Raw genomic sequence first — 8,756 nt, forward strand, 5'->3', positions numbered from 1 at the left:
CTGGAATTCCATTTTCTCTCTCCACTGACACATCAAACAAGGGAAATCGCAAAACATATCCTGTTGTTGCACAATATTTTACTTGTGAAGAAGGACTGTGTGTGAAAATTTTAGACTTTTATAAGGATTCTTTCAAAGATTCTACATCAATAAAAAATCAGCTGTGTCGAGTTCTTAGTGATAATGAATTGGAAATAAATAATGTTTCAGCTTACTCAGCTGATAATGCATCAGTCAATTATGGAGTGAACAAATCTGTTTACCAAAAATTATTGCTGGAAAATGACAATATTGTAGCTGCTCATTGCAATAATCACATTTTACACAACAACGCAAAAAATGCATTAAAGCAGTTATCTTTTGATATCGAAAATGTAGTGCTGAAGGTTTTTGCCGAATTTTCGAATTCTGCGAAGAAACGAGAAGAGTTGAAATCATTTTTTGAGTTTTGCGAGTCAGAATTCCATGAAGTTTTGTGCCATGTTCCAACACGTTGGTTAAGTTTGTTTAAAGTGGTTGAAAGACTTCTTTTAAACTGGATACCTCTAAAATCGTATTTTATTTCTCTTGGATCTGATGAGTGCCATAAGGTTATCTGGAACCTTATTTTGGATCAGGAAAATGAACTCGCAAAGGATAATGAACCAACAATTTCAGAATTGTATTTATATTTCACGCACTTCTTCATGTCAATAATGCAAGACACCCTACTGAAGCTGGAAAGCAAGAAAATTCTTGCATGTGATCTTCACATTATCATGTGTAAGCTGCGTGATTCTTTGCAAAAAAAATACGATGAACAGTTTTTTGGAATGAAAGTTTTATTTGCCTTACGTAAAAAACATTTGCCTGAGAATGCCATGCAAAAGTTCAAGAAAGAAGCCATCAACGTGTATCAAAGAGCCATTCCGTACCTAGAAAAGTGGTATAATTTCACCGATTCAGTATATGAGAGGCTAAGTTGTTTCAATCTAATTGATCACAATAATCCTCCAACTTTAGAAGAAATGACGAACATCTGGTTATTATCACCATGGCAAGAAGAACTTCCACCCAACACTCTCTTCGATGAAATTTCTGCCTTAGAAGAAGTTTATGTTCATCTGCAGGGCGATTCATCCCTTGATAAGTGGATGTACTTTTTCAAGAAAGAGCCAGCTCTGAGTTTACTGAAACTGTTCCAGTATTGTGCATCAATTCCGGTATCAAATGCAAACGTTGAACGAATTTTCAGCATCATGGGAAATTTGTGGACTGACGAACGTAACTGACTGCTTGTACCATCAGTTCGAAGTGAACTTTGTATATTTTTTAATATTTCTCAACGTTGTACTGAAATTAAAGAATTATTCCTTAAACACAAAGAATTGATCAAAGCTGCGCAGTCAAATAAAAAATACACACGATAGCAAAGTAAAATGTAATTTAATATTTTACATATTATTATAATATATTTGATGTTTTGAATCTTAAGTAAAGTTTTGAAGTGATTATTTTAATATGTGTTAAAATGTTTGTAAGAAAATATATAATTTAATTGTAAATTATTATTATTTTTTTACTACTTAACCCCCCCCCGCTTGTCCGCTATTTTTTGGAAGCAGACCTGGCAACCCTAGCGGCGTGGCTTGGTGGGTATGGCAGGGGAAGGATACTGTAAAATCTCCATTCCCTCCCCACTCCAGAGGAAGAATACTGCAAAATCCCCATTTCCTCCCAATCAGCTGGGACTTGGGAGGCAGAAAATAGATGGGGACAGGGCCAGTCAGAGGTGGTATTTACCGGTTCTCCGAACTACTCAAAATTTCTGCTACCGGTTCTCCACAACTGGTCAGAACCTGCTGAAACCCACCTCTGGTGTACTCCACAGTTCCATCTGACCTTTCTCCCATTCCAGCATTACTCCAACATTCCAGCATTATTCCAGAAGAAACAGTGAGAAACAGTAAGGTTTCAGCAGGAATGGTGAGAGGGGAACCATGTAATCAGCAATTTCATAAAAAAAAACAAACACTATATGCTGGTTTATGGCAGAGGTTATGCTTAACTGATTAAAGGGTTTATGGTTTAGAATCTTTCCATGAAAAAGGAACCATAGAAGGGTTCTTTTCACCCAACTAGGAGTAGAATTCAGCCAGTTCAGGGGAACTGGATGTTTATTTTAATCTGGTTCACCAAACCAGTAGTTTCAAGGACTGGCTGATCCCACCCGCCCCTCCCCGGAGTCTCCACGCGGCCCAGTTTGGATGCCAGGTAAGTCCAGGGCCCACGCGGAGGCTCTGGGAAGGTGAAAAACGGGTACCGGAAGTCCAGAAACTGGCCTGTTTCCAGCCTCTGGAGGGCCTCCGGAGCCCACGGGAGGCCATTTTTGCCCTCCTGGAAGCTTGAGCAAAGCCTCCAGAGCATGGGGAGGGTGAAAACACCCTCCCCCCGTGGTGCAGGAAGCCGAATAGGCCATGCCCTCATGGCCACACCCACCCAGCAACCAGGCAGAGAACCGGTTGCTAAAATTTTCAATCCCACCCCTGCACCCAACACACACACAAGCACATACATATGCCTCAGATTTAACTTCCCAAGGAAAAGCAAATTGCTTATTTAACATGATTATATTGGGGAAGGGGAGGGAATAGGTCTATTCAAGATGGAAGGGAAATTTTTGTTTTATTACTGGAGGTTAATGTATATCCTTACAGAGTATGGGGAAAGACGGGAATGGTACTCGAAATAATAAAATAAAGAGAGAAGCCAAGGATGCATAAGGAAGTGAATTAGGAACCAAAATGTAGAATACCTTGCCTGATGTTTCAAAAATAAACATTTAAGGAGGCATCACAAAAAGTAGGATTGGATAACTCATCTACATGACTATTCCCTGCCCTTTTTTGCTTTTCTTCGATAGAGGAGAAAAAGTTTGCGGGTGGACCTGTTGATACCTTCAGAGAAAGTAATGTGGGTTAATTTCAGAGGAGCAATAAGCAGAATTTTACTGCTTTTCTCCTGTCTACATGTCATCACCGGGCAGGAAAACAAAACTGTCAATCACTCCCTGAACATGTGGAAGGATAAGGGTGGAGGAATCCAGATGCTTCTATCCCTTCATCAATAGTCAGCTGAAGTATTTCTTAGTTTTTTTTTTTAAAGGATTCATGTTTATTTATATTTTTGTAATTGTGTATTTTCATAGAAATATGGATCTCCACATCTCCTGGAAGACTGGAGCGGTGCATATTCTCATTTCAAAAATAGCCAGAGGTGCTGCACTGAAGCCTACCACCACTATCAACTTTTGACATATCAAGGTCAATATTCAGGGCTCATAATAGAAAGAAGGAAGATTATCTAGGAGTGAAACATCCCCTGAACTGGATGCTGGACCAGAGCAGAGACTGGGGAGAAGCTGGTATATAGTGGGATTAGAGTGCATTAAAGAGAAATCGCTTTTTATTTTACTCTCCCTTTCAAAACCATTATGCCATTTTCGTTTCAAAGCTGCTTTGTCATTTGCGAATCCAGAGTCCGTCACATATATATTCAAATTTGAGTGTTTTACAGCCACAAGATCACCTGCTGCTCCACTTCCTTCTTCCCTGATCTGATCCACCAGTAGGATCAAAGTTGCTGGATGAAATTTCAGTCATCTTGCAAAGACAGTCACTGAGTTTTCTCAGAGGCATTCTTGATGTCAAAACCTTTTTGAGATTCACCCCAGTGGTGAAATCCAATTTTTTTTTACTACTGGTTCTGTGGGCGTGGCTTGGTGGGCATGGTGTTGCTTGGTGGGCGTGGCTTGGCAGGCTTGGCAGGGGAAGGATACTGCAAAATCTCCATTACCACCCCACTCTGGGGCCAGCCAGAGGTGGTATTTGCTGGTTCTCCAAACTGCTCAAAATTTCCACTACTGGTTCTTCAAAACCTATCAGAACCTGCTGGATTTCACCTCTGATTCACCCCCTTCCTTACAAATGACTGCTTCTAACACTCAGCTACATGGTTGGAGATGTCCATTCCAAAGAATTGCAGACAATGGCTATACTTTCTGGGTCCCTCCAAATAAAGTCCTGGAGTCAAAATCCTTTAGATGTGATTTTCTATCAGGATACAGATGTAGAAGAGGGGAATCTAAACACAAATAAAAAAACAGTCAATTACTAACACCTGAAGCCATCCTCTAATATTTGAGGGGCTGCCAAAAGGAAAAGGGGGTCAACCTATTCTCCACGGCACACGAAGGCAAGATAAGAAGCAGTGGATGGAAACTAATGAAGGAGAGAACCAATTTAGAACTAAGGAGAAATTTCCTGACAGAACAATTCATCAGTGAAACAACTTACCTCCAGAAGTTGTGAATGCTCCAACACTGGATGTTTTTAAGAAGAGATTGGATAACCATTTGTCTGAAATATTATAGGGCCGTGATGGCGAAACTATGGCATGCGTGCCACAGGTGGCATGCGTAGTCATATTGGTAGGCATGCGAGCTCAGCTCTGGCGCACCAGCCAGCTGATTTTCGGGCCTTCTGGGCCCACCAGAAGTAGGGAAACAGGCTGTTTCCTGCCTCTGGAAGACCTCGGGCGGTGGTGAGGAAGGTTCGTTTTTCTCTCTCCCTAGCCTCCAGAGCCTTTTGAGGAGCCTGGGGAGGGCAAAAATGGCCTTCCGACACCCCCCTCCCCCAGAGGCCCTCCAGAGGCCAGAAATGACCCATTTGCCAACTTCTGGTGGGACTGGAAGTTGCAAATGGGCTGTTTTCAGACTCCAGAGGGCCTCCGGGGCGGGGGAGGCCGTTTTTACCCTACCCAGACTCCTAGAAAGGCTTTGGAGGCTAGGGAGAGCAAAAAATGGGCCTACTGTGCCATTGCATGCCAGGAGTGGGGGGAACGGGGGAGGGTAGTGTGCACATGCGCAGGGTCAGGGTGCATACAATTATGTGTGTGGCTGCACATGCGCATGACCCCCCCTGCTCCTGGCACACGATGGCAAATAGGTTAGCCATCACTGGTACAGGTCTCCTGTTTGAGCGGGGGTTGGGCTAGATGACTCTAAGGTCCCTTTCAACTCTGTTATTCTGTGGCTCTTAATAAATCCATTACATGACAAAGTGCAGAGGGCTGGGCTGAAAGAATCTAAAAATTGTGAGTCCTCCGATGCATTGCTTGGCCTAATGTATCAGAAGCACCACTGAAGCAAATCACTCACAGAGCCTTGTTCTCCAGAAAGGGAGACCCTCTCCTCTGGGAATCTTCAGCCAAGATAGGCTTTCCCTGGCCAGAGCAGCTTCCTCAAAGTGATTTCAGGCAGGAACCCATTCACCCAACTTTAGTCTGCTTCAACAGCTGACTGGCCATAAGAGAAGGGCTCCATAGTGAAGACATGCCTTTGGCAAACAGTAACTGAGGTACCTTCACACTTCAGCAAAAAGACCATTTGCATGGGCCCAGACAAGGAATGCAAAAGAGTAGGCGAATATTGGAGACGAGGTTATCTTTCTTCAGTGAGTCCACAGTGAACTGTCTGGTTCATTAAGTGACCAGAGTCACATCTTTAATTGAATTATGGGTTACAATCAATACAATCAATACAATTACAATCAATAAGATATTTCAGTGTTAATCTAGCAAGCTGTAACTGAAGTTATTTTTTTTATAACAATCCAAGAGAAGGCTTGGACAGATAACTACCGACTATCGGAGCTGGCAAGCCTCAGATTCCTCTTGGGATCTTTATATTACCTTATGACAAACAAAGAATTATCTTAATGTCATGTCATTCAAGACATGACAGAGAACTCAGATTAAGAGAAAATAGAACTTCCTTGTTAGAAGGCAGACTCTTAACAACTGAAAATTTTGAGAAAAGGTGTGTGTGTGCAGGCCTGCAATATTTGTTTTCCGGTCTGATGTTGAGACACTGGATATATAGATCCATATTGGTCACTCCCACCTTAATGACCTTCAGAAAGCTATGAAAAGCCTGGTAATTCTCTCAGGCCTTGGAATAGGATGGTTCTCCCAGGCCTTGGAATAGGTTACCTATGGTTTGGGTTTTGGGACCCTGAATTAGCCATTAGCCACAGAAACATCAGCTGTGTGTGGTTTTATTTTGTTGTTGTTGCTGTTTAAAGCAATTTTTTAAAAAATGTATGCCACCCAAAGTCATTGAAGAGTAATGGAATTAAATAATGAAATAGATACATCTTTGGAGTACAAATCTTTAATATGGGAAGATGATGCATTTTTTCCAGAGTGCTGTCTTTGTGGGTGCCTTTCCTCTAAGAGATCAATGAGAAGGGGTAGTATTTGACTCAATAGTGCCATCCTATAGGGCAATGATGGCAAACCTTTTCGGCATTGAGTGCCGAAAAGGCCATGCAGAAGCATCATGTGCATGTACTTGTCGGGGCCACACTCTGGAAAAGCTGAACTTCTGGGTTCTAGCACACATGCACGCCTGATGATCAGCTGGCTGATGCGCATGTGCATGCTGGTTTTCAGCGTGCTGCACATGCGAAAGGATCACACTCTGGAAAAGCCAAACTTCTGGGTTCTAATGTGCATGTGCAGGCCGGTTTTTGGCACTGCCGCGCGTGTGAAGGACAGCTGATTATCGCTCGCGCATGCGCGCCAGAAACCCAGAAGACAGATAGGCAAGGCCGCTCGTGCCGGGCGACATGGTTTTGTGTGCCACTTTGGGCACGAGTGCCATAGGTTCGCCATCACGGCTATAGGGGAAGGAATTCTTGGTGTACTTTTTGATCAGTAGAATGAACTGGGTATGTGTGGATGGGATTTCTTGCCTTGACTATTTTTCACCTGCCTAGAAGGCTCCATGTCATCATCACTATTGGGGAGAGAGGGAGAGAGGGAGGGAGGGAGAGAGAGAATAGGAAACATGAACTTTTAAGCGAACTTTGCACAACATGGGTAAATCAGCTAATCCCCAATTAAGTGACTGAGAGGATAGCATGATCCATCTTTTTTGACCCCTAACTCTGACAAAAAAAAGGGGGGGGATTTATATTGGAATTGTTACCACCCTAGCCAAGATTGTGAGGACTTATTTATCTCTACTTTTTCTTCCTGGCTTCCATCCCTCCTTTCCTCGCATCCCCATCCTGTGTTTTAACTCTAAGGAACTGAAAAATAAAGCAAAAGATACAATGCCTAGAGAGACCTCATACTCTGAGACACTTTTGGAAGCACAAAGGACAATTAAAGATTGTCCTCCATGAAAATCTTCCTGTGCCTGTTCTGATGACACAGGGGAGATTGATTAACCCCAAATGTTATTCAAGCCTGGTTTATTTTCTAGGGTTAATTGACTGGGTTGGAGTGGTGGTATGATTCATGTAGCCTCCCCCCCACCCCAACCCTTGACCCAGTGAAGAGTATTGTGCGAACAGGGCAGTAGAAAGGCAAACAGATGAGAAATAGACGAATATTATTAAAACAACAGTAATTAACAAAGACTGAAATTCTACATGTTTCTAAGAAGCTGGCCAAATCTTTCTCTCCCTCTTTCATCTTTTAACAGTACTGTACCCATGGAAACCTGGGTATTTGATTAACCCCGAGCTACACATAACCTTCACCTAGACAGCTCTACTTTCAAAAGAACTGGACTTTGTAACCGGAGCCTTTTCAATTATTTCTGCTCAAAGTGATGGGAAAAGTCAGGATGTCAGGTTCAAAGGAAGAGCTATAATTTGGAAGCGACTTCCTGTTTGGACATTTTGTTGGTTTTGATCTTGCAATGTCCTGAATGGAAGGAAATTGCATAGAGGAGATACTTTCTACATCTGTGGGCCATGTCATTATTTGCAATTACATAATTTAACAAATGAGAGTCAATTGTTCACTGGGTCTGCTTTTAGAATCCTGACTCCTCATACATTTGCACATTCATTTCACAACTTTGCACATCCCTAAAAATGAAATCCTCTAACTCAAGGATTTGGAAATAAGTCTTATTTAAGTTTTTCTTTAATTGAATTAATTAAAGGAATTCTTTAATGGAATTTCTATCTAAGTTGTTTGTAATTGTACAAGTGTACCAATTGTAAAAGTGTGTTTCTTGTTTCTTGATTTTGTAATTAGAGAGAATTTAGATCATAGTCAATTTTAACTTTTGAGAAAGTTAATGTATATTAACTTGTATGTACATTAACTTTCTCAAAAGTAAAGTACATTTAATTAATGTACATTCATTAATTAAATGGAGATCTAAGCCTCTTTTACAAAAAAGAATTAAACTATATAAAGGTTAGGGTTAGGTTAAAAACTATTTATTTTCACATGAAATGAGTGTTATAAAGCACGGGTATTAATACAGTGCTTCCCCAAATATTTCATTATATTTTGAAGAGTTTAATGGCCTAAAAGTTGCATTCAGTTCCAAGAGGATCAACCATACTCATCTTCTGACATCTGAGAAAAAGTCACAATGTATCAACCTTTATTTGATATAGCAATGTGATTAATCAGTTCATTAAATGCTGGTGAAAATATATTTGGGGACTTTTGAATTTGTTCTCTTGAATTTGTGATAAAAGGAAAGATGAATATAGCACTTTAACCCTGATATATAGGGATTGAAAGGGAGTTTTGTATGATAACATTTGTTTGTAAAAAAAAAAAAGCCACTATTCTGAAAATTTCCAATATGTTGAGGAAAAGATTAGGTCTTATGAAATTCCTCCACTCCCCATCCATTCCCCTGTTGTTTTAAAATAGTAACATATTTATTTTTATATGATGAA

The 8,756-nt window shown here is 41.0% G+C and overlaps 1 long non-coding RNA gene across 1 annotated transcript; it reads left to right on the forward strand.

The window, feature by feature from the left end:
• Nucleotides 1–2,200: 2,200 nt before the first annotated feature.
• Nucleotides 2,201–3,470, forward strand: LOC117674122 (uncharacterized). Its single transcript, XR_004593686.3, has 2 exons — nt 2,201–2,253; nt 3,188–3,470. It is a non-coding gene; the product is annotated as an uncharacterized LOC117674122 (long non-coding RNA).
• The last annotated feature ends 5,286 nt before the right edge of the window (nt 3,471–8,756 follow it).

Source organism: Pantherophis guttatus, chromosome 1 (genome assembly GCF_059756535.1).
Source record: "Pantherophis guttatus breed Tessera chromosome 1, ASM5975653v1, whole genome shotgun sequence".
Lineage (NCBI taxonomy): Eukaryota > Metazoa > Chordata > Lepidosauria > Squamata > Colubridae > Pantherophis > Pantherophis guttatus.